General features: G+C 42.1%; 1 protein-coding gene across 5 annotated transcripts in view; it reads right to left on the minus strand.

Moving 5' to 3' along the window:
• Nucleotides 1-25,390, minus strand: part of ZNF609 (zinc finger protein 609) — a 624,349-nt gene that overhangs the window by 387,843 nt on the left and 211,116 nt on the right. The window lies entirely within an intron of this gene.

Consider the following 25,390-nt stretch of genomic DNA (forward strand, 5'->3'; position numbering starts at 1 on the left):
CAAAACATTTCATACTTCTGCCGAGCAGTCAAGGCACGGTAGACCCAAAGGGGGACTGTGCACATATATCTCCAACAAATTACCTCTACAGAATTTAGAGATGCAATTTACGAGTCCATATTACCAATTGATTGAGAGTAACCTGGACTACAAGACCCATTTAGTCATCATCAATTTTTATAATAATGCTGTACCAGGAGAGTTCTCCAATATTTTAGTAGGAATGGAAAATGATTTAAAAAAAATATTTGCAAAAAACAAACGAGAGATCCTATTGATATGGGGCGGTGATTTTAACGTCCATCCGTGTGAAGAAACTTCAGATAAGATATGTGGTTGGGACTCGGAAGGCTTAGGTACAAGCCTCCACTTCTCTCATAATGCTCAAGGAGAGGAAATTAATTTATTGGCTCAAACCTATAACCTCTCCTTTGTAAACGAATTAGCTTTGGTCGATCCACAGTTTAAACCAACATATAATGGAAGGGGCGCAAACACAGTGATCAATTATGTCCTAATGTCTACTCACTTTGCTCACTATCTTACAAATTACTCATTGCATGACATTGCAATTACTGATCACTATCCTCAGAGTATGAATCTCTTAATATCTCCCCTCTTAGTAGCTAGGGAAGATAGTATTATACTGGCAGACGATATTGAACTGGCACCGCGCAATGGATATACTATGAAGTGGGCCCAGTCAGACCCCAAGTCTTTACTGAAACAGGTAATACGCCAATGTAAGCAGGCTTTTGCAGACTGCCTAAGAGAGAACCCACAACCAGGGCAATGTCTAAGTGCGTTTATAACGATTACACAAACCATAAAAGAAGCCCTGACTATTAAAAGTAGTAAGGTAGAGAAAAAAAGGATGTGCGGATGGTTTGACCATAATTGCACCCAAGCACATAAGAGACTGAAAAAGGCCCTAAATGCCCCAAAAAGGTGCTGGAGTGACATATGCAAACGCAGACAAGAATATAAGATAGCAATAAAGAAAAGGAAACGGACTATAAAAACAAACTTGTGGGAAACCCTCCATATAGCAAGTCGTAAGAAAGACAACATACTCTTCTGGCAGACAATAAATTCCCCCATGCTAGGGGACAGTGACATCCCTAGGATGGAAATTGCTATCTCCGAAGAAGACTGGGTAGCACATTTCTCCAACATATATTCCCTGATGAGTGATACACTAGACCATACTCACGACCACGATGTACAGGAAAGTCCGCGCTTAGTCATAACCCCCCCAATTTAGCCTTCAGGAGGTAGAGGAAGCTATAATAGAAAGTAAATCAGGGAAAGCGCCAGGCCCGGATTGCGTTCCGATCGATATATTCAAGGCCAATATGGAGCTGTGGGGGCCTGTACTGACGCAGACATTGAGGGCTATCTGCACATGCGGACCCCTACCATCTTGGAGAGACTCTAACATAATCCCAATATATAAAAAGGGTGACCGCCTCAATCCAGCCTGTTACAGGCCAATCTCCCTGCTGGATACAACAGCTAAAATAGCAGGGAGAATAATTCTGAACAGGCTACAAACATGGGCAGAGGAAAACAATGTTCTAACCCCGGTCCAGTATGGATTCCGAAAAGGAATCGGAACAGTGGAACAAAGTCTAAATCTAAGTCTTATTATTGCAAAGTATACTAAGATCAGAGCAAGCAACCTGTACCTGGCCTTCATTGACTTATCATCAGCCTTTGACTGTGTAATCCATGATAAATTATGGGATATTTTAAACAGCATGGGGGTGGAACCGGCCATAATCCAATTTATCCGTGAAATGTATACAGGGAGCAGAGCAAGAGTGAGGTACGGCCTAAAAGGAGAATGCACTCGCCCCTTTGGTCTATACAGAGGAGTGCGCCAAGGCTGCGTTCTTGCTCCGTTCCTGTTCTCAATATACATAAACAACTTAGACAAAGAACTGGCCACTAAATGTAAAGATCTACCCCAAATAGACAACCGATCTGTTCCGGCATTACTTTATGCAGATGACGCAGTACTAATGGCTAGGACCCCAATAGCTCTCCAGAAACTCTTAACAACCTGTATCACATACATGACACAGCTGGGACTCACTGTCAACCGCTCTAGAACTTTTATCATGAACTGCGGTGGGAAGCGCGGCAAGTCTTATAACATCACTATTGCAGATAGCAAGGTCGAAACCGCGCAATCCTTTTCATACCTGGGCATAACGCTTGATAAGTCAGGTTCCTGGGCCAACTGCAGGAAGATGAAGAGAGTGCACTTGATCAAAACAACGATGGCACTACGACTCTTCTCCAAAAGGCTTGGGGGGATTACACCACCTAACATGGTAAAGATCTATAAAGCCAAGTGTATTCCAGCTGTTACGTACGGGGCAGGAATTTGGGGTCATACAAACTGCGATCTAGTTCAGACTGTGGAGAATGATTTCCTACGACATCTGTTGAGGGTACCAAAAGGCACTTCATCGTACGTTATGCACTAGGAACTTGGGATTCCTTTTATTGCAGACCTGATAAAGATACAGCCATTGCTATTATGGCACAAAGTCTGGACCTCGGAACACACCAGTCTTAATAAGGCCATTTTTACCGACTGCACGAAGTCATTATATACATCAAGGGTACCATGGTTAAAATACATCAGGACCTTTTTTGAAAAATTGGGCAACAAAGACTACTACTCAAATCCAGCCTCGTTGCAGAAGATATCTAGGAAGGACCCGAGTAAACTGGCATTAAAATATCTAGAAGATATACGCTGGGGTGCGGAATAAAAAAAAACTTCAGTCATTCATAACCAAATAATTTTGACGGCGGAGGGCATGCAGCCTTACTTGGCAAATATGGTACTCCCTCGCCACCGTTATGTGCTTACTAAACTTAGGCTAGATACATTTCATCGCCTAGTTTAATTTCCAACTATGAATGATTGGTCCATCTCGTTAAAACCATGCCCCTGTGATGCAAAAACACCGCAATCCACAATACATGTGGTTTTATTTTGTAATTTTTACGACTACCAGAGGAAACGTCTAGTTGTTCCACTTTTAAGGAAAATTAATCTCCCCCAATGTCGCACAGCCTACGCCTGTCTCCAATCACTATCTTCCTTAGAGACATGCGGAATTTTAGCTAATTTTTTATGTTTGGTATTAAAGATAAGGAAATCCATGGGGGAGGCGTCCAAAACATAATCTACTGTGAGAGATTTCTTTCATTGTTATCTGCTTTTTACTACATTTTTATCGTTTTACCTATTTGACTTTTTATTCTTTATTGAAACACATGTATTATAACCAGAGATCTTTTTATGACTGTTATGTCTTTTATGACTTGGTGAAAGTCGAATAAAGATTTTGTACTACTACTACTACTCTAAAAAGTAAGTACCTGCACTTTTTTTTTCTCCATTAGAGCACTGTTTTGGGGGGATGGTGAAGTGAAGGAGATGTAAGTAAATACATGCAGAAGGAGAGAAAGACTGTACTCGCGAAAAACAATGACGTGAGATATACAGATGAAGGATTTCAGATAGTTGAGGAGAGGAAAGGGGAATAGTGTCTAAGTGAGAGACTGTAGAGGAAACTGGTGTGAAAAGAACACGAGTGACTGAAGCACTCCAAAGTCTGCTACCTCTGCCACCAATCTCAGTAATGTTTTAATAAGTCTAATTTTTCAGAATCAAAACATTTTAAATTCAAATTATGAACAACAAAATCATTGTTGCTAACAGTTATCAGGAAAGCCCACAGGTCCGGCTTGTTTAGGCCTATGCTCATTGCTGTTTTATATGTCTGGATGCAATAAACAGAAAACAGACAGGGACCACAATAATGACAAGGGGCACGATGCGTTAAGGACATGATTTTAGTTTTCATGTTTTAAGCCACGCTATTTATATAAGACGCGTCACTTTGAAAGAATTCCTATATACACTTATTTGGCCATGTCCCTTTTAGACAACACCTACCTTTCTAATTCCACTAGAAGCCCGGGTTGTGGAGGAAGCTCCATACAGCTGAATTTCGACGACCAGATTTTGAATTGCTCAATGATCGGAGCCTTATACCTGTGACGAGTTATATTAAGGATTTGGTAAATGACAGAAGGCACACCATGTTTAATGTAATAGAAGCATAGAACCTTACAAAATGGTAAGGCGTGAGATAATATCAGAGTCCAAATGACCAAATACGCAGGGACTTGACATGTGTTATCTGCACTCGCATTTTCCCTATTCAGCATCTTTTCTGTCTCCCCCCCCATCCCTCCCACAGTTGAGAGAGTGTATACAGTGACATACTGCCTCCGTTTTTTTCACAGGTGAGATGGGAAACAGACTGTGATAAAACCTTATGTATGTCTTTCAACTGGTCCATGTCATGAGGAGGACTTTTAGCCCATTATCTCCAAGCTTGCAGGGATTTGAATACTGGCTTGATGGTCACCTTCATGGCTTCAGACAAGGATGTAGTGAGATTATCTCAAAATCATACATTGTTTTGCTTTGTCTGAGGCTATCATAATGGACTGCGATCGAATCAGTGGGCAGGATATTCTAAAACAAAGCACAGCTGTGGCCCAACATAGGTCAGAAAAAAACTGCACCCAAGCCTGGTTTTGCAGATTAGCACTGACAAGCGTAAAATATTTTCATTTAATATCAGTATCTACATTTATCTCGTGTGGGTTTTCTGACAATTTGGCATGAATACGGCAGTCCTGATGCTATGCTAAACAACACTGTTGTAACAGGGAGATCACAACCTATGCATTTTCTCTACGTCATGTGTGACACATTCCTCCAGTCGTTGGCATTTCGGCATATGTGAGCACAAAGTACAAACTTCTAAGCCTATCATTTCTGCACCTGTGGGACAAAGGTGCTGCAGGCGTAAATAATAAATGCTTGCATTGAAATGCTGATGTGATCGTTTTGTTTTGCTATCCAGTTACATTAAATGACTTACATGGTGATAAACTGGCTCAAGATGAACCGTTCCCATTGATTGTCAAAGAAACTTCCATCAAAGAAAACACCAATTAATTTGAGTACTCGCACACCATGCTAACTTGCCTAATAAATTTTCACTGTTCTTTGGTGCACATAGGCTTCGCTGAAGTGCACATCACCGCTGCATACAGAGGGAAAAAAATCTGGGGGAACATTGATAACCAGTGTAGTCTCCAGCCAATAACCTTTACGTAATAGTAACATTGTATTGCACAGCATTCATGTTATGTATTTGCTACAATAGACTGATTTAATGAGATACTTAATGGACACATTTAAAGATATAAAATAGCTGTGTAAGATGGTAGTCACACAACATCTTGAATGAATCTACCTAAATGAAATCACAAGGGATTTCACAATAGCATGTCTTTTACTGCATCAACAGCCAGGAGGAAATACGAGGATTGCTGAATAATGAATCTATCAAAAACCCATCCCCTCACACATCCACATGACACAGCAAACTCAAGTCTTGAAGTTATTCCAAATAAATGTAATGAATAACTCAAATTGTATCTTCAACCTCCAACAAGTCATATCTGGACCAACTTAGTCGGTTACACACCAGACATTCTATTTGCTCTACCTATGACACACCCTCAGTGAATGACACTATGCAAACTTTCACCTTCAGCTTTAATATACCAGTCTATAATACTTCCAAGGCAGCAACACACAAACAAAAAAGAAGACAATGGATACAGTAATTATATCTCCCACCTTGAAAGAATCCCACTCAAAGTCACCTTCTATACATGGATCTCTATTGCACTGGACAACCAAATACCACTTAAGACCGTTACAATGGTTAACTTCCCAAAGGAAGCCAAATGGATTAAAACTAAGGCCAGAAACATGAAGCTACAACTACACATTCTACAGTGCTTCTGAAGAAAGTCAGTGTAAAGGACAAATTCACACTGCCTCACTATTAAGTAAAAAATAGCCATCAGAACTACAAAATGCAACACTACTTTACTCACATAATTGATGTTTATTGCCCAACAGAAAAATGCCACAGGATATTTGCAGAATCAAACAAAACAAATACGCCTCTATTATCGCAAGCTTTCTGCAACAAAAGTTCCATGGAACTGATCTTGAAAATAGAAAAGTCAGAAAACTGCCTTACCATCACAAACATGGGCAGCACCAATCTCCCATCTCTCACTACCTTCAGAGTACGCTCTTATCAATGCAAGGAGTCCCTCATTAACCCCCCCCCCCCCCGACCCCCCCCCCACACACCTCCAGAAGGGGAGAGCAGGGAAAACGGGAAACATACTAAACAAATCTTAAAGTAGGATCTTTAATTCTAGAGTTGAAAACCTCTTACATCAGACCACTCCTCAAGAAGAAGCAGAGTCTGAACCAACCAAATCCAGCAAACTACAGGGCAATATCTAATCACAAAAACGAAACAGGCAGAGGGTCACGTCTCACAAATGGCGATTAAAACAGTCAGTAGTGGATAGGTTGTTTCTACAATGGAGCACACCTCACGCACATCTCTAACAAATGCAAAGAACAAAAAGCACAGTACTTTTCAAACAGACATTTCTATCCTCAGTTAGAGGGGAATGTACTATCCATAAGATGGTACAGGACATTTGCTTTCGCTTTTCCACCAATACCACTGATTTTCTATGACTACAGAGAAGTTCAAGGTCTCCAACATGGCATGTTCTTGAGGCACTAAATTTGCCACATCAAGTTTGGTACTCCCACCTCATCATATGGCACAATGCATCTTACTCAAGAATCCAATACACAAGGACACACCAACAATAATGCAAGGCAGGAAGGTTTTTCATCCACATCCAACAGAAATGCAGCGTACAGCTTTATTCGTAAAATAACTGAATTTAGTCACCTCCCCGGGAAAACTGTAAATGTTGTAAAAAGCATATAAACCTTCCACTAGGAATGGTATGCTCTAAAGAGGAACAAACACATTCGGTGGTATACATGCAACAGATTCCCGAAAATCAACTGTAGACAAATTTAGAATAGTAAGATTTCTTGTACACCAAATAAGGCTGGAAACTTACCTAAGCCTTTTTAAGAGAAAACGTGTTGGTTACTGCAGCTTACATTTCAGGAATAAAGAAAAAAACAGTTTTCTCTGTGCCAGTAATGAAAATGCTCCTAGAAGATGCAAAAAAATTATACCCTCAACAAACAGTTTCGTCACAACAATGAACACCTAGTTTTAGCAGCATTAAAATACCCACTGTATGCACCCATGCACAAGGCCTCGTTAAAGCATCTCAGTCTGTTAACGGCATTTCTAATTGCTGTTACTTCTTCAAGAGGAGTTAACGGTAAGCCTTCACATTGCGGTAAACCTACTTAATATTTTTAAATACAAGGTTAACATGAGAACACATCCTAGATTCTTATCTAGGGTATTCTCACCCTCTTCTATTACTCAAAAAATAACTGGGCCATTCGGTTTCCAAAAATCAAGCTGTTTAGCAGAGAAGGCCATGCTTATGTTTAACATGTAGAAGGCAGTAATATATTATAGGGAACAGATTAGAACGCCTAACCAAGTCCTGACGCACCTGTACCGTGGTTAGATACGGTGTTCCCTAAAGGAAACACTGCCAGATGGCAAGTACAAACACTGAATACGTTATAATTTACCAAACAAAATCCTGAAGGTTAAACCAAGAGAACATTGTTTTATAAAGAATAAAGCAACATTAGCTTTTATGTGTATTGTCTCGTTACAAAACATATGCATGGCTGCAACACGGTAGTCTGAAAAACGTTCACAAAACACAATTGTGTAGATACAATAGAGAAACGCAAAGAAACAGCAGTGACAGTCAGTACTAAGACATTTATTGACATTCACTCTTCCTTCAACACCTCCCTAGAGGACTAAATACCAATAAGCAATTGATGCAAAGCTTGTGAATCTAGAAGATACTCAATGCTGTAAAATAATTCAGTTACTCAACTGCAAGAATAGTTTTGCAGCTTTAAATTAATCTAGATTCACAAGTGACCCTCTCACATTAGGGGACACTGCATGCTTTTGGTCAAAGTCACAGTGAGTCATGCAGACTCCACCTATGTCGACACCCACCTCAGGGGAAAATGTTGTAAATAAAACACTTCTGGACCATGGATAATTCACAGGATGTCAACATAGAAGAGATTTCAGGCTGGAAAATATGCACAAAAAAAAAGCCTACAGCAAGACACCATGTCTGCCTTCTCCCCAGAGAGCACAAGGCCTGTCCAGCAAACACTGTTCTGGCTATCAAGTAGCTAGAACATCAATGTTCAAAACACTATGCATTGTGCATCATCCCTCCTTAGGGGAAGGACTACTATATCTATAAATTAAATTTAAATAATGCAAACAGTATAGGATACTGGACCACCCATAGATATACCTGTTGTACACAGCTATAAGGAGCTCACACAGCTATAAGGAGCTCTGCAAACATCGTAAAGGAACTCTCCAACCCCGGTTCCAACGTCAACGACATCCTGCCATTGCAAGACCTCTGCGACTCTCTAGCCACCTTCTTCTAACCAAGATCGCTGACATCCATGACAGTTTCAATCCCCAGGCCCCCCTGTCAACCACCGACACCACAGACTCACCGCCCCCCAGCCGCACCAACCTCCTGCTCTCCTCGATCCACGTCAACGACACCATCAAAATAATTAACACCATCCACTCCGGTTCACCATCCAACCCATGCCCTCACCACATCTTCAATAAAGCAAGCTCCATCATCGCACCCCAACTCCGGAAGATCATCAACAACTCCTTTGAGACCGCCACCTTCCTGGAGAGCTGGAAACACGCCAAGATCAACGCACTCCTCAAGAAACCCAAGGTGGACCCAAAGGACCTCAAGAACTTTCGGCCCAACTCCCTCCTCCCCTTCCCAGCAAAAGTCATTGAGAAAATTGTCAACAAACAACTGACCTGCTTCCTCGAGGAGAACACTGTGGACTCGTCCCAGTCCTGATTCCGCAGCAACCACAGCTCCGAAACCACCCTCATCACCACCACCGACATCAGGACCCTACTTGACAAAGGCAAAACCGCGCCCTTCATACTCCTGGACCTCTCGGCCACCTTCGACACCGTCTGCCACCACACCCTACGCACACCCCTCAACGACGCAGGGATCAGCGACAAAGCCCGGGACTGGATCACCTCATTCCTCACCAGCAAAACCCAGAGAGTCCACCTCCCTCCATTCCGCTCTGAAGCCACCCAGAGAATCTGTGGCGTACCCCAAGGATCGTCCTTCAGCCCGACCATCTAAGATTTACATGGCTCTGCTCACAAACATCATCCGATCACACAACCTCAACATAGTCTTATACGTTGATGACACCCAGCTGATCCTCTCCCTCACCAAGGACTCCGCCACCCCCAAAACCAACCTCCACGAAGGAAGAAGGCCATCGCTGAATGGATGAACAGCTGCCTGAATCTGAATTCGGACAAAACTGAGGACCTCGGCTCCACCCCATCTGCCTGGGACGACTCCTGGTCGCCTGCCACACTAGGAACTGCAGTGACACCCACAGACCACACACGCACCCTGGGGTTCATCCTGGACTCATCGCTATCAATGACCCAGCAAGTCAACGCAGTCTCTTTCTCCTGCTTCAACACCGTCCGCGTGCTTTGGAAGATCTACAAATGGATCCCCACTGAAACCAGAAGGACGGTCACTCAAGCCCTCGTAAGCAGCAGACTGGTCTACGGAAACAGCCTCTAAACAGGAACCACGGCCAAGCTCCAGAAAAGACTGCAACACATACAGAACGCCTCCTCACGTCTCATCCTGGACATCACCCGCCACAGCCACATCACAGCCCACCTGAGAGCCCTGCACTGGCTCCCTGTCAGCAAGAGAATCACGTTCAAGCTCCTCATCCATGCTCACCAAGCTCTGCACAACACAGGACCAGAATACAACAGACTGCTCTCATTTCTACATCCCGACCCGACAGCTTTGCTACGCTGACCTTGCCCTCGCCACTGTTCAATGCATCCACCGAACGACCGCCAGTGGCAGATCGTTCTCCCACCTCGCCAAGATGTGGAACACTTCCTTGTGGCAGACACAGGACCTGCTAACCTCCAGGAGACACCTCAAGACATGGTTGTTCGAGCAGTAGCAGCAACCCCGCCTCCCACCCACCCCCCCCCCCCCACGCAAAATGCCTTGAGACCCTCACGGGTGAGTAGTGCGCTTTACAAATGCTATGATTTATTGATTACCTGTTGGCGAGAGATTGGAGGTTTGTCTGGCAGTTTAAACTCCTCTAAGGTAGCACAGATGGTTAATTTGCCTGTTGCAAAGAATGTGTATCATGCAAAGAACAGTATTTTATGTCCATAACACAGTGGGTTACTGCTTTACTCACAGATATTCTTTTGTTACTGTGCAGTTCATAAGTTACAATAGTAATCTAGCTCAGTGAACTATGAACTGCCATCAAAGAGCTGCATGCAAACTGCATAGCACAAATTAGAAAGTTATGTTTTTTTTCCAGTCTTTAATTTTCCTTATGTTGCTAAAAGAGGTTTGCTTCTGTAGAAATACATTCTTATTACTAAGGTCAATGCTAACCACTGTGTTACTTTCTGAGTCCCGAGTTTGTGCTTCTCCAGACCAGGCATTCTTTGAAAATGTCTATCAGTGTGGCTCACGTGAATCCTACACCTTGTAGACCCTGAAAAGAGCTCTGACTCCCTACACTGGTAGGAGAGGTGCTATACAGCAAATGATTTACATGTGGCAGATAGGATATGGAGAGATGAGACGCCCTTCTGGTTTTACTTCCTTTCTCCACCACAAACTTATGTGAAAAAGCTTTCTCTGATTTAAGTACCTAAAAAATAAAAACAGAAACCGTTTCATAAATGTAGAATCTGCCATGAGGATTCAGCTTTCCTAAATAAAATCAAACATTGAAAAGCTAGTCACCGAGATGCAGCATTAACAGTCCCACTAACATTTTTGAATATTTTTACAATATAAAATAATTATATCTTTAATAATTCGAGTATTTATTTGGTGTGTACTCGTTTATGTACTTTTTTGCGAAATACTGTTTTAATGCTTGAAATTTAAATCGTACAAATCTCTTGGTGGTCCCCGGCTTCCAGTAGTGATTCAGTGGGGGTACTCAGGAGTCAAAAGGTTGGGAACCACTGTTTTAGCATAAGAAATTCATAGAAGCCTCCACTTTCTCTGTATATGCCTCCAAGCTCTTGAACTCACTGCCAACCAAGTATCAAAACATTAAGTGACTTTAAAGTTCAGACAAGAGATAAAAACATGGCGTTACCCGATACACTACATCACCATGACCCTGAAACAGAATCCGGAATAATAACACTCCTACCAGTGTAAGCACAGTCCAGAAATTTAGAAGAGTCCTGACCAACGAACCAGGCCAAAAAAAACAGACAGGTGATCCAAACTGGAGAGTTGCAGCCATCAACTTCACAATATCTTGGCATACAGGAGGAATTTAATAACCACGCCATCCCAATCTTAAATGTGCCTCTGCAATCAAAACTATGAGATTCTGCTGCCATCCCGCTTCTCCAGACCCGCTACTGGTCTGAGAACATATCAACCATATCAACTCCTGAACATGCAACCAATGGATGTCCTGCAACTCCTGATCATGCAGGAATTGTGGGACTGGAATTAGGTAATCAGGCAGAGTACTCTCTGAAGTTTGTGTGACATGACTCTCCTGCCCACAACTTCTTATGGGGCTATTCATGCCAGAGTCTAACGTTCAATGGCCAAGTAGTGCCCATGCTTTCTGAGACACTGTTCTCCAAAATTGAGGATGATGTAAGAGAATGTGGATTTGAGTGTGGTATGCACAAGCAGCCGTACCCCAATCAGCAGTGAAATGATTATCATAATCTTGAGTCCATCATAATTTCAGGTGCCACATGTAGTATGGATCAGCTGGGTCCTGATGAAAGCCATGAGACATTTTGGGCTATATTGCGCTGGCTGAAACATGCTGACTGAAGGAAGTGATTCTATAACCACTCCCTTTGCATTCCACCTTATTTTTAATTAACCCAAAGGCACCCTAAAAATAAAAATAAGAAGTTTTTATCCGCAGACCATTTTAAAATTTCCAGATCCTTTCTTTTTCATTAACAAAGTACTCCCTCCAAAAGTGAGCTTAAGCTCGTCTAATAATATTAAATGTACCAGAGGTAGGACTCAATAATGAAGCATGCCACATGGAAGAGTCCTTTAAAAAAAGGTGAGAATGTTTTTAAAAAATTGCTTGTAAGAGTCATTTAAAAAATAAGGACCATTTCCGTGGGAATAAGGTGCACTTTTATTGTACGAAAAAAATATTTCAGAATAAGGCCTCCACCTAGTGATTTAGGTTAAATATTGAGAATTTTAGATGACTTTCTACACTTCCTCCTTGTGTTATGTAAAACTATTTTTTCCTACCTTGTAGTCAGGTTGTTTCTATTGAAAATAATTTTCTGTGAAAACTAATAGTTATTGTTAAAGATGATCATTTCCCTGCACCCAACGCAAGCCCAACACATCTAATTCTCTCTTCATGTCAAAATAGGTCAATGCCGTCTCCTCCTATTGCTACAACACCCTCCGCATGCTTTGCAGAGTCTACAAATGGATCCCAACCGAAACAAGAAAAACAGTAACCCATGCCCTCGTCAGTAGCAGACTCGACTACGGCAACGTCCTCTACGCCAGCATCCCATCCAAACACATACAGCACCTTCAACGCATCCGCCCGACTCATCCTCAACATCCCTCGCCACAGCCACATCACCTCCCCACCTAAGAGATCTTCACTGGCTCCCCGTCGACAAGAGGATTACCTTCAAGCTCCTCTCCCACGCACACAAAGCACTCCACAACACCGGACCGTCCTACCTGAACAGCAGACTCGGCTTCCACACCCCCACCCGGAATCTCCGCTCCGCCAACCTCGCCCTCGCCTCCATCCCCAGCAGATCCTCTGGCGGCAGATCGTTCTATTACCTCGCCGCCAAGACCTGGAACACCCTCCCGCCTGACCTGAGACGGACCCAGGACCTGCTTTCCTTCAGAAGACTCCTCAAGACCTGGCTCTTCGAGCAGTAGCAGCACACCCCCCCCACACCTTGAAACCCTCACGGGTATGTAGCGCGCTTTACAAATAGATTGATTGATTGATTGATAGAGTACACTTGATGTTCTGTAAAGGCACCTGAGGGGCCCATCTATGAAATTAGCTTAGACCTTTTGGGACCATTGAAGTTTGTTTCCATGCCAATGTATTTGCTATGTCTGATGTACATGCATTCTAGGTGGCAAGGGGTTCTATTTTAGGGCTATTTCCAATAAGACGGTGATTACGTTTTTAAGACAGATCTTTGCTTATGAGGGCAACCCTCATAGGTAACGGAGCTCAATTAACCTCCAGAAAAACGGATAACCTTTCAAGAAAAGGTCCACGTTATGCCATCCTAGACCAGTGTGATGGTTGAGAGATTAAAGGAACACTGGAAAAGTGAGCATATTCACAAGAGTGGACGAGTACAGGTCTATCCTCAACTCTAGTGATAGAGAATAAACACGCACTCTCAGTTCTAGGCACCTGTAAATCCCTTACAAACATGCAGGCATTCCCAGGAACCCGAAGGTATACCTGCGGTTTCGTACCCCTTGTTCCATATGTAAGACTATCTAGAAGAACATGAACTTCTACAGGCCAGACCCACCCCAGTCACAAAACCAAAAGCCATAAATCATCTACATTTTAGAAGTGGGCACCATTCATTTTCCTCTCCAGGGACACCACTTGAAAAGCTAGGACAAACATGCCCTAGTCTCACTACATCTATTTTTCAATTACCTCCCAGAAGAACGTTCACAATTTTTTTAACAAATTAATAATGGACTTTCCTACACGTGTTTGATACACTTACATGTGTAAACCCATGCAGAAATAAATGGCTCATCCATGCACATAATGCTCCACACAGATCGATGATGAAAGCAAACTGGCCACTGACCAATAACAAACACAGAAGCCGATCTACTCCAGCCTTGCCTACAATTATTCAATATGATGACTTATCTACACAGAAAGGAAACACGAACAATGCAATATCGAAGGGTCACTGACTCCATATGGACTACTCTGACCCCAGTCAAAGTGAATTCCAGAACCATAAGGTGTGCTCAGATTACAAAAAGTGTCTGGAACGACGGAGGGAATGCACCGTACAAATGCATGCAACAAAGTATGAATCTGCTTTAGAAAATATTTTAGTAATGGTGGTTTTACTGTTTTACTCTATTGAAATGCGTGGAAGGGAGCAGATTGGCAAGTGATTTAATAAAAGCAGTCCCTTGCGCTATCCATCCTAGAGACAGCAAACCCATCAGAGCCAAGGTACATTTATTTTCTCTTCCGGGCAGAACGGTTGTACTGGCAGCTAGAGAACACCCATCTAGCCACCCACCGGGAACAGCCTGTGAACTCGCAGCGAAATGTCAAAACACGGAGTCTCATCAACGTACCTCTCTCTTCCCTACTGCGCACGGTGGAAATACCAGTGTATACAATTTTTCTCACTCCAGATGGTCAGAGAAAATCGTAACTGGAATGGATTCCCTTTGCTACAAACCATGCGTGTGCATGCGCCTACGTGCTCCGAGCCTCCAGTCAGCTTGTCAGCCAACGCCATCTGGTTTCTATCGTAGTCCAAAAACCCTCGTGTTCCAGCGAGAGCGTCTGTGAAGTGACTGCCATCTCAGGTCACAGCAGCCAGAGGAGCAGGTTCAACCATGACAGCAGCAGAACAAACAGAGCAGCAGAGACAGGGAGTCTCTGACCCTGCGGGAGCATCCTCCGGCAACACGGAAACACTCCCGGACGCCACATTACCCAGGCCAACTGCCAAGGGTGGTTGGGCACCATGCCACGCTGGGAGAAAAATATTAAAAGTGCACACTACAACGACGCACGTCACCATGCCCAACAATAAAGGCTCGTATCCCTTAAGGTACCAGACAGCCCTCCCCTTAAAAAGTAAGTATAGCAAAATGAGGGTAGGAAGCCCCAAACGCCACAGCTGAATTACAAACTTAGAAAGTAGTGGCAGAAAAAATAGGACACACCCACCTAGCAAATGCCCCCTTCTGTCGACCCGGATAACAAATCTGGTCTGTTTCCACCCACAATTATTGAATACATTGTGGTAGCTTACTACCTTACAAACTTTTCCAAAGTGTGTTTTCTTTCAGTCTACTACATTTAATTGTTACAAGTTTACATTTCACACTTGAAAAATACCTCATTTTGTATTTCTTGCTTATGAAACATGTACTTCGCAAATAAGAGAGCACATGTCTGCACCAGCATGCACATACCACAGCAAGCACGTGTATTGAGCACTGCGCGTGGTGATGTAGCGCAGTAAGGCATGGCTTGTTGGTAGGGGCTGAAGGAAGCACTCTGACGGCGGGCTTGAACAAAAGCAGCTAGTCCGTTGCTCGCACCTGCTGGAGTCAATTCAGAAAGCCGGAAAGTAAAAAGCATAGAATCTGTGCGCAAAATATGGAGGTTTGGGTGTGTTGAGATTTTGTTAAGTAGGATATAAATATAACAAGCATTTGCAAATCCAAAAGGTATCGTCTTTGTGATCTACCGGCGGTGCCAATGCTTTTTCGTGATGCTGTACAGCTTCAGTAAAACAAAAAACAAAAAATCCATGATAAATAATGCTACGACTCATGCATATACAAGACGTCGCCGCACATGCATGTCTTATGTGCATACATACATCACAACACACTTTATTTCCACTCGAGCAAACAAAAGATCATTTGTGAACCCATCCGCTTTAAAGCAAATGGTAGCTGTCGGGCCTTAAAATACAAAAAAAAATGTAATGAGTATTTTAAGGGCCGTAAAGAGTGAACGTGCAATAAGGGAGCAGGACAGGGCGTAGATATTGGGAAAAACAAATCAGACAGGGAGAGTAAAGGATCAGAGTGATTAAATTCACATTTTCGAAAAGCAAGGCGTATGAAAGAAAGGATCAACACTACATGGAGGTTGGTATCCAACAGAAGAAGCGGCAGGGGAAGGGAGAAGCACATAAGAGAAGGCTGGAAAAAAACATGCGCTCTCATGGCACGAGCAAGGTAAAAGAAAAAAGTAGTTGTGTAAATGTGAGTGATGGAAAGAGGCGATGCTCCAGGGGAGGGACAAACATAATAAGATAAAGGCAAACCATCCAGTAAGAAGCAAGCAAACGTGTCACAACACCGATGGTAAGCAATTGGTGTGCACTAAGTTCACGGAAGGGAAGACGACAAGCTGGTGTTAGTGTGAGTGAAACAGAGGATGCAGGGAAATACATTTTCAGTAGAACTTGTATTCAAAACCACCCATGACATACATATCTGCTCAGCCACACTTCAGAGTATCACAATTTCTGTAACCTCTTCATCCATTAATTTTCACCCACAAATCATTTTTTATCGACACAAAACCCATCCAGTTATTTCTACATATTCTTACTCATTTTATCAGGCAGAGAACACAATATCCACCTATAATGTTCTCACTATCTCTTCTCTTGACATCACACCATAATTACATTCTACTTTTATTCTTACACTAATTTACAACCGTACTGAGCCTTTAAAGCCTACAACACAACTCCTGTATAGAACAAGGTTGATCAGTACCTACATTTTCAGTAATTCTTCATGACGAAAAAGAGAATTTATTATCACTAACCATGAATTTCAGGTCTCCTAAATATCTCTGTATGTGTTAGATGACTATTTGCACAAATTATCAACTACCACATCTACAAACCATCTAACGAATAGCTTATAACTAGAAAAATTAATTTTGGAGGTCCCCATCTCCACAAGTATGAGGCATTGTATATTCAGTTGTGGTGGCCTCGTTTTCTTCTGAGAATTATCAGAAAAACACAATTCTTTACCGCAGCAGAAAACCAAAGTATAGCTATAGAAATAACGACACAGCTACTATTTTTGCAGACCGCTAGGTCATCTTCATGTCTCAACGTGACTTTGCTTAACTTGATCGGAGACAATTTCCACATGCTTCAATAAAAACATTAAAAGAAAATCTGTCCGGCCAATGACAGAAGCACTTCCCAAACATACCCCTCAGTATTAGGAACCTGGACATCCGCGGTTAGCCTAAAATTCAAAGGCACTTCTCAATACACCATCTTAACGGATACACTGTACCAACTCTTCATGTAAAATATCTTACCGAAGCCAGGAACGTTCCTCAAGCTTTGAAATCAGACTTCTTAAACCAATTTGGCTGTAACTCACCCAAAGTTCAATTACTGCACACTTAAAAAGTGGATAAACTACAAGAATCAGTTTCATACCCATATTTAGAGGTTCTCTTCGGGCTACAAGGCTCCCTATGGGTCCATCTACAACATATGAACAAAAAACATTCTCTCTATTGCATCATTTTGTAAAACTAGCCAGGAATACACCAGCTTCGTCTTAACTTCCTGCTCTTTAAGAGGTGATTAGAACGAATAGTTTACCATTACTTCATACAGGTCAGAAGATCATCACTTAAAAATTGGGAACATTTTGAAGACAGAGCAATGTCAACTATTCAGGAAACATTTTCATCTTCCGATTTCGGTTTCCAAATCCGACTAGAATTTAATTTACAGAATCAAAGTCCAGCTCTTAAAATGCACATACTCTGCAATAGGTATAGATTTACCGTAGCTGAGCCCAGAACCCCGAGATATAAATTGAAAAAGAACATGAACTCCTGGAATCTATCATCTTGGAACACTGCTTCAGCCTTCACTCTCCAAGAGTTAACCCATGAGTAAGATGTCTTACTTCCTTAATATTTTGTTTAATAACACACAGTTTCATCACTCTTTTCTGACAATCTTTTCTGACACTGAATTTGGTTTAACCTTCTCACTTTTCAACTCAGACACACACTATCATATGTTCCATCCTTTTGGCTACCAAAAATCACTTCCTCTAATGTGGCTCATTTTTTAACCATAATTCTTCTCTTATTTTGTCATCTCTGTACCTTAAAACAAATGACCCCTTTTCCTTTGCTCTGTAGATCCACCGAATTTACATGTGGATGAGAGTTTCCTATGGCATGTAATATATTCCTCTCCGGTTTCTGGTATGCCTTGCTCACAGAAACTAAAATGGTATCATTCCATAATGGTACCGACTCTAGGTAAGTAATGCCGATCAAGTTTAATAAGATATGTTTCAAACTCATTCAAACCTCTTTGCTCTTCTATACCCAACTCCAATACATTTTCTAGGACTTTCTGACCTTCTCAACCCAGGCTGTGCATTAACAAGGAGTATTAGTGCTCAGCACTTAGACTTGTTCCACACACACTCGTACAATGCCCAAATATTTTTTCCCCTTACTCCATTTTACAATTGCTTCTCCTGGGATGCTCAAGAAAAACGAAGGTTGAGTTACGTTGTGCATATCCCCCCCCCCCCTTTTTTTTTTTTTTTTTAACACTTATCAAGAAATTGGGTGTCTAAATCTGTAACGCTCACAGAAATACTTTTAACTCACTGTACAATCAATGTCTTGCCCAAAGAGTCTCTACAAACACGAGTACATTGTAGTCAGCATTCCATCAATAGTACAGCAAAATTGTCTGTAGAGTAAACGGTGCTTTGCTCTTCAGGGTGTGCTTGTCTCCACTGCGGCGCACTGTCTGATTCTGTATAAAGGTGTGCCTGTCACAATGTCAGGCTCCCAGATGCACCTCAGTTGAACCATTCGGTAAAAGGTTGTGCCTGTCAAACGGAGTGATACACTCCACATTACTTATATGCACACTGTTTTCAAAATAATATAAAGGTGTGCCCGTCACCACATCAGCCACCTCGTAATTGCCAAAATAATACAAAGGTGGGCCTGTCATCGCAACAGGCACTACTGCACACTGAAGTATGCCCAACTTCCTGTAATGGCCACCAACCTGCAATTGTGGGTAAAAGGTAGAAGAACCTTTATTAGAGCACCTCATCCATCAAACACCAGTGGCAAATGTCTTTCTGGTACTTGAATCACATTCTACACTCTACATGACATCATGCAGCTGCATGCTGCAATTTATAATATAATCTGCCTTTCTGATCAGATTAGATAGAGTCTGCATTGAGGAGGTGCAACTCTCAAGCCTTTATCTAACAACTTGAACAACACAAACTTCAAACCGTCCTGTGGCACTGTTTGAAATATGGCACTGTGTATGATTTGTTTCATGAATTAAAGAGAAACTGAACCAATGCCAGGGAAGGTGTATTCACTTCCCTATGACGCAGGGCTGACATCACAGTTTCATGCCAAATAGTGGTTCTTCTCACTATGTATGAAAAGTAAAATGACACTGACACAAGTAAGAATTTGTTTAAAAGGTGTGGGTCTAGGGTCATCATTCATTACCTCGCTGACTCCCTTCCTATGTTCATTCAGAGACATTCTCTAGAGTTTTTAGATTCCCACTATGGTCAAGCCTCTTATGCAGATTTGGTAAGAAGCCTACCAGGAATCAATGCTGTGCCAGACTTGATCAAAAAGTAATACGGGTTGTGATTACAAAATATTACTTAACTCAGATGGACCAAGGGTGACTGATAGGCACCTGCCTTAAACTATGGAGGTCAGGGCAGACCACTAATGGAATACTCCCCCAGTGAGGTTTACCAGCTTTCTTCAGAATGACTCCATGGCACAGGTGAGATACAGCATGATCTACTGGACTCTTAGCCAGCCCTGGGACACAGCATGGTGATGCAGTGGAGGTTCAAAGTCTGACATAGGTTCCAGACATTCACTTGGGACTTGTGATGGTGTGAACAATGGCACACGTTTCCCTATCCAAACACATTCGGATCTAGACACTGGTGTTAACCCAATGACTTCCCATCACAAAGGCTTTACAAAAGCATTCATATTTTTTTTTCTAAATGAGAGTATACTGTCTTCAGGTGTAATAAGACAATACTTCAACGCACTAACTGCAAAACAATTTGATATCTGTATGAAAAAAAATAGTCCGATGTATAAGCAAAACGAACTTAAAAGCACCCAGACACCATAAAGCCAACACTAGCAACAATAACAAAAAGACAACCAACTCCTGTTTAACCTATTGACTGGTCGTCTACAGCAGCAACAGTGAAGTGGAAATCGGCACACTTAATATGTGGAACAACATTCGAGTTCAGAGGCTAATAACTCGCATTTTGACTCTGAATTGTAAATTTTTGGCCAGAGAAATAGCAAATGATCCTGTACGGTTAACATCACTTTCTGAGAATTCATTTCTCGTGGCGGTTTGCACTCTTCGTATTCACAACTCAAAGAGATCATTTTTTTACAAACCTGAGTACTATTGAGCTGCTATCACCACAGATAACAATTTATTCTCTTGCTGATAGACTTCAAGTTAGGCATTCATTCCTTCCCTTGCAAAGTCATTTCCTTAATGCATTCATTCATATTCTATTTTAATGTTCTTATAAAGCACTTAAAGGACACTAGAAGGTGCAGTTTTTGTTTATTTATTTGAAATCACAGGCAGAAAGTACAATCATCCAATATATATTTTTATATGCCATTCAACTGTATAATGTTTTGTACTGTTGCGCCTCTTACCCTGTGAGCCCATATGCTGTGATCCCATGCTGTCAGAAGAGAAAAGTCCTGACTCTCTAAGAGTTTCTACTCCAACTGTGGTTAACCTTAAGTTTTTCTGAGTTCTCCGAGTTTGGCCCCTCTCACCTATGATGTCCCTGAATGAGGAAGTAAAGCTTCAACTAGTAGTAGTATCATAGTAACAGCATTAGAATCATTACAACTGTTCATAATACAAGTAACAGTGGTGTTTTAGTGCTTGAACTGCAAAAAAAAGAAAGAATTGGAAAAATCAAATGTTCTTGTTTAACTGCTTAAGAAAGTTCACTAGACATGAGGAATACTAGTAAAAAAGCTGAGGAGCACGCCTGCTCAGGCATCAGGCCGTGCCCTCACCACATAGTCTTTCGGGTCTCCACCACAGGCAGAATGGGGAGGAGGGGGAGATTACCAGAACGTCATAGATAGATAGACAGACAGAAATGTTACTTATCCTATAAACATCTGAAGCGTCCGTTTGTGGCTTGTAGTGCTGTAGATTCACATGATGTGCATACTCCTGCCATCTAGCGTTGGGCTCGGACATGAGCAAGTTTTTTTCTTCGAAGGAGCTTTGAGCCAAAAAGTATAGTGACTCCACCTATTGTTGGCAACACAAATGGGCATCAGCTCCATTGTTAGATTGTTTTTTTCCACACTGAGTGTGAGGATGTAGATGAAGCATGGAGTCACAGAAAAGATGACTATGCAAAGAAAAGATGAAAGGAAAATATTTCAATATCCCAGTCCTTCCATGGGTCATCACTGGGGCACGGGTCAATATCATATCATATAGGTCATATGGAGACCATGGACTGTCACCCCCAAACCCAGAAGGAAGGGAACCCTGAGGTGAATCAGGCGAGGGGTCTACTGGTAGTTGTGGGGAAGAAGGGAGGACGTGGAGGAGTTGGAGAAGAAGGCAAAGGGGGAGGAGGAAGAGGAAAGGAAGGTGAAGGGAGAAGAGGCAAATGAGGAGGTGGAGAACTGACTGTCATGGTGGCGAGGCTTCTTGAGGGCAGACTCAGGTGGATTGATGGCTCCCACAAAAGCCAATTTCCTTCCGTGAGGAACAGGGTCCTTTGTCTTTAGGAGGAGGCTGGGTGAGGTTCTGTCCTGCTTCAGTGAATGTTTCCTCTATTTTATTTCCTCTGTGTGAGGCAGTGTAAGGTCCCTGTGCACTGCAGGCAAGGCTATGAGCAGCAAGAAACAGGCAATGTGTGCAATTGTTACCTAGGGTTCCTGCTTAAGTCAACCCAGGCATGTTCTCACGTTACTTTATTAACATTTGTTATGCTTTGAATCTTTATTAACCTGCATTGTGGATTACACCTACTGTGATGCAGCTTTCCACTCACACTCATGCAGCATGCATGGTAGAGCTGGGCAAGCTAGGAAATTCAGAGAGGACCGAGCCAGACGCGATCCTTTAGAAGATCCCACATGAAAAGATACAGCAAAAATATGATAACGACTCTTTCCAATCATGAATAGATTATTTCTCTGACACTTGCATTTCAATATATTTGTATTATTATACATGATAACTGCAGAATGAGGATGACAGAATTTGGCACCAAAAGAATTGGGCAGCAGACAGCCACAATCCTAAAACTTGACACCCACACTGAAGACGCAGCATCACATTGTAACACTGAGAGCCATTCTTCTGACTGAAACATCACTCTAGAAATCGGAGAGACTGAAATCATACCACTGAGACATTACTATAAACAGTAGAGTATGTGGCATACCACAAATGTACTTTCCCACCATGAGTATCTTGAGGGGGTGTTAGAATCTGGCACCCATATCCTTATGTGTGAAGGAGTCAAGAAGTGCAAATCTAACCAGTATTTGGGTGGTTGTGGGAGTTTTCTATTACTACATCCAGACAAAACATAATAGACCTTTGCCGAAGACAAGCCAGAGCTATTGGCTTTTACAATGCTTTTTAGCTGCTTAAGACAAGCCAGAGCTATTGGCTTTTCCAATGCTTTTTAGCTGCTTAAAATAAATGAGTAATAATGATTTTGTTGTGATATGGTGAACTCAAAATGTTCGCCCTTCACACCACTTTTCTTTGCAGTCTCTCACTCGTAGACACCTATACCATTTTTCTCCATATCTTTTTTTAAATCCTTTATCGGCATATATCTCACGTCATCTCCTTCTTCAGCATTTCTTTTTCACTCTGTCCAGCACATTCATTCTTTCATCTCCTCTACTCCAAGATCTACACCACACACACGACCCACCCACTAATCTGCTGCAAGCACTATTATTTTTCCCTTCGGCAATGTCGTAATCTGAAAGTTGTGTGACTCTTCCACACATTCAACACTAGAAAAACTGTCACTCACGCCATAGCCACCACACAGTTGGACTACGGGAATGCCAGGATCACTAAGCAACTCACTAGAAGACTACAAGCCAGCCAGAACTCTGTAACAAAGTTTGTCCTCAACCTCTCTCACAGCCCTCATCACACCACCCCTCAGAGAGCTCCACTGGCATCCGGTACACAAACAAGCTAATTTCAAACTCTTCACACATACAATGTACTACACAACTTAGGTCCCAACTATCTGAACAGTTGCTTCTCTTTCCACCTACCACCTACACCCCTCTGCTCAGTAGGACTCCTACACATCCACGCATACACAGAACCAGATAAAGAGGACAAGCGTTCTCCTACATAGCTCGTAGCTATAGCTTTCTTAAAGCATGGAACGGCCTCCCACTCGCTTTTGAATTTAGCAAGAAGCTGAAGAACTGGCTTTTTAATTAACCAACCTAGCATTGGGAGGGCTAGCTACAAACACCTGCTCAGTGCCAGAATCCCCTCAAGGTTGGTAGTGCGCTTTACAAATAAACATAACACAACATAGTATTGAGATCTCTTTAGAAGTGCAACACAGCTTGGACCCTTCTTTTGTAAGTGTTCGCTCTCTATCCTGGATAATCCTAAACATTATGTGAACTAAATTGTAATTAATACAGGACCAGGATATTTTAAACACTGTTGGTGTAAAAGTGAAGGTGGTGTCTATTTCCAAAACACATGCATTTATAATCGTCTGTACTGTAATTTTAAAATCATACACACTAAAATCTATTATTACTGCTACATTTCAAACTTGAAACTTGCTACACTTAAAGCAAACTGTTTAAAAATTAGACAAATGGAAAACTCAATATTTATGTAGAAGGGGAGCCTGCATAAACCAGTAACAGATAAAGAAAAGTTTCACTTAGGCTCAGACAGTGGCAGTGCAGTGACTAGTAATAATGATATTGTTATACTTGTAAGCTTCCTGAGCAAATCCACTTTCCTTCCAAAGAAAATACAACCCTCCATCAATGGCACGTAGCTCAGGTTTGTATATATTTTTGGAAAGACCAGGATGCAGAGTGGTAACAGCCAGTAGCATAGCAAGGATGCCATAGGGTAAGGTGCATGCAAGAAAAATGTCCCCTTTACTGCTGTTGGGATAGTAAAATACAGCAATTTACATAGATTGATAGGCCCAGGTCCCACTGCCTCTACTGCACCAATGGTACTGGAGTAATCGCATCAGCTCATACACACTAAACAAAAACAGTGAGCTGGTGCAGTTAAAAAAAAATGCTACAGTTAGAGCTGTGCTAATGTGCAGCGTCCATCGGTGCAGTACGAGGACTGATACCAGCATCCGGAGGCCTGTAGGCCCAGATGAATGCTTATTGTTGTATTTCACAGTGTACACAGATGCAAAGGGCCCATTTTCTTGCTTGCACCTGGGCTCAGTCCACACTAGCTTTACCACTGGTGCAGTCTATGAAAGTTAATTACCTGGGCATTGTAAGATAATGGTAGTGGCAAAATGAAAATTAATGCTAACAATCAGGTATTTGTCAGTTACCGGTCAATACAAACTAGGACAAATGAGTGGGTATGAGGGAAGGTCACATCACACCCGTCTCTCTAGTGCTTGGTAAGCACTGTGGAAATTATGCAAAAGGAGTTTGAAACAAAGCATTAACATGTGAAGTAAAAAGGAGCAACACAGATACCCATTTAGTGCCTGATTTGTACCAAGTGAAAACAAAAAACCTGGGATTAATCCCAGAAAAGAGGCATAAAAAACATTGTGTTCGATTTACTAGACTATAATGTTTCCCTGTCTATAAAATTTGGGCTATATACAGAAAGCGCTTGACAGCTTACTTGCCTCTTAGCTCACAGACAGCACTCTTATAAGGGCAGGGCAGGAATGGCTCCAAGTTCATATTTAAAAACTCTATATCGCTCGGTGCAATGATTTAATCTGACATATTAACGGCAAAGCTTCTTCATGTTATCCCCTTTCTCTGCCAGGCCTTTTTTTTGGCTCTTTGGAGCAGTTCACGCTTAGGCCCTCATAACTTTTTCCTCACATTTCGGTGACAAAGTTCTTGAGAGGAACCACAAATTTCCTTCCACCCAGCATTCCCCAAAGTCTTTTGATAAAAAATGGTACCTCACTTGTATGGAGTAGGCCTAGTGCCACAACAGGAAATGCCCCAAAACACTATGTGGACACATCAAAATTATCAAATACAAAACTACCTGTT

This window comes from Pleurodeles waltl, chromosome 3_1, assembly GCF_031143425.1.
Source record: "Pleurodeles waltl isolate 20211129_DDA chromosome 3_1, aPleWal1.hap1.20221129, whole genome shotgun sequence".
In the NCBI taxonomy this organism is placed as follows: domain Eukaryota; kingdom Metazoa; phylum Chordata; class Amphibia; order Caudata; family Salamandridae; genus Pleurodeles; species Pleurodeles waltl.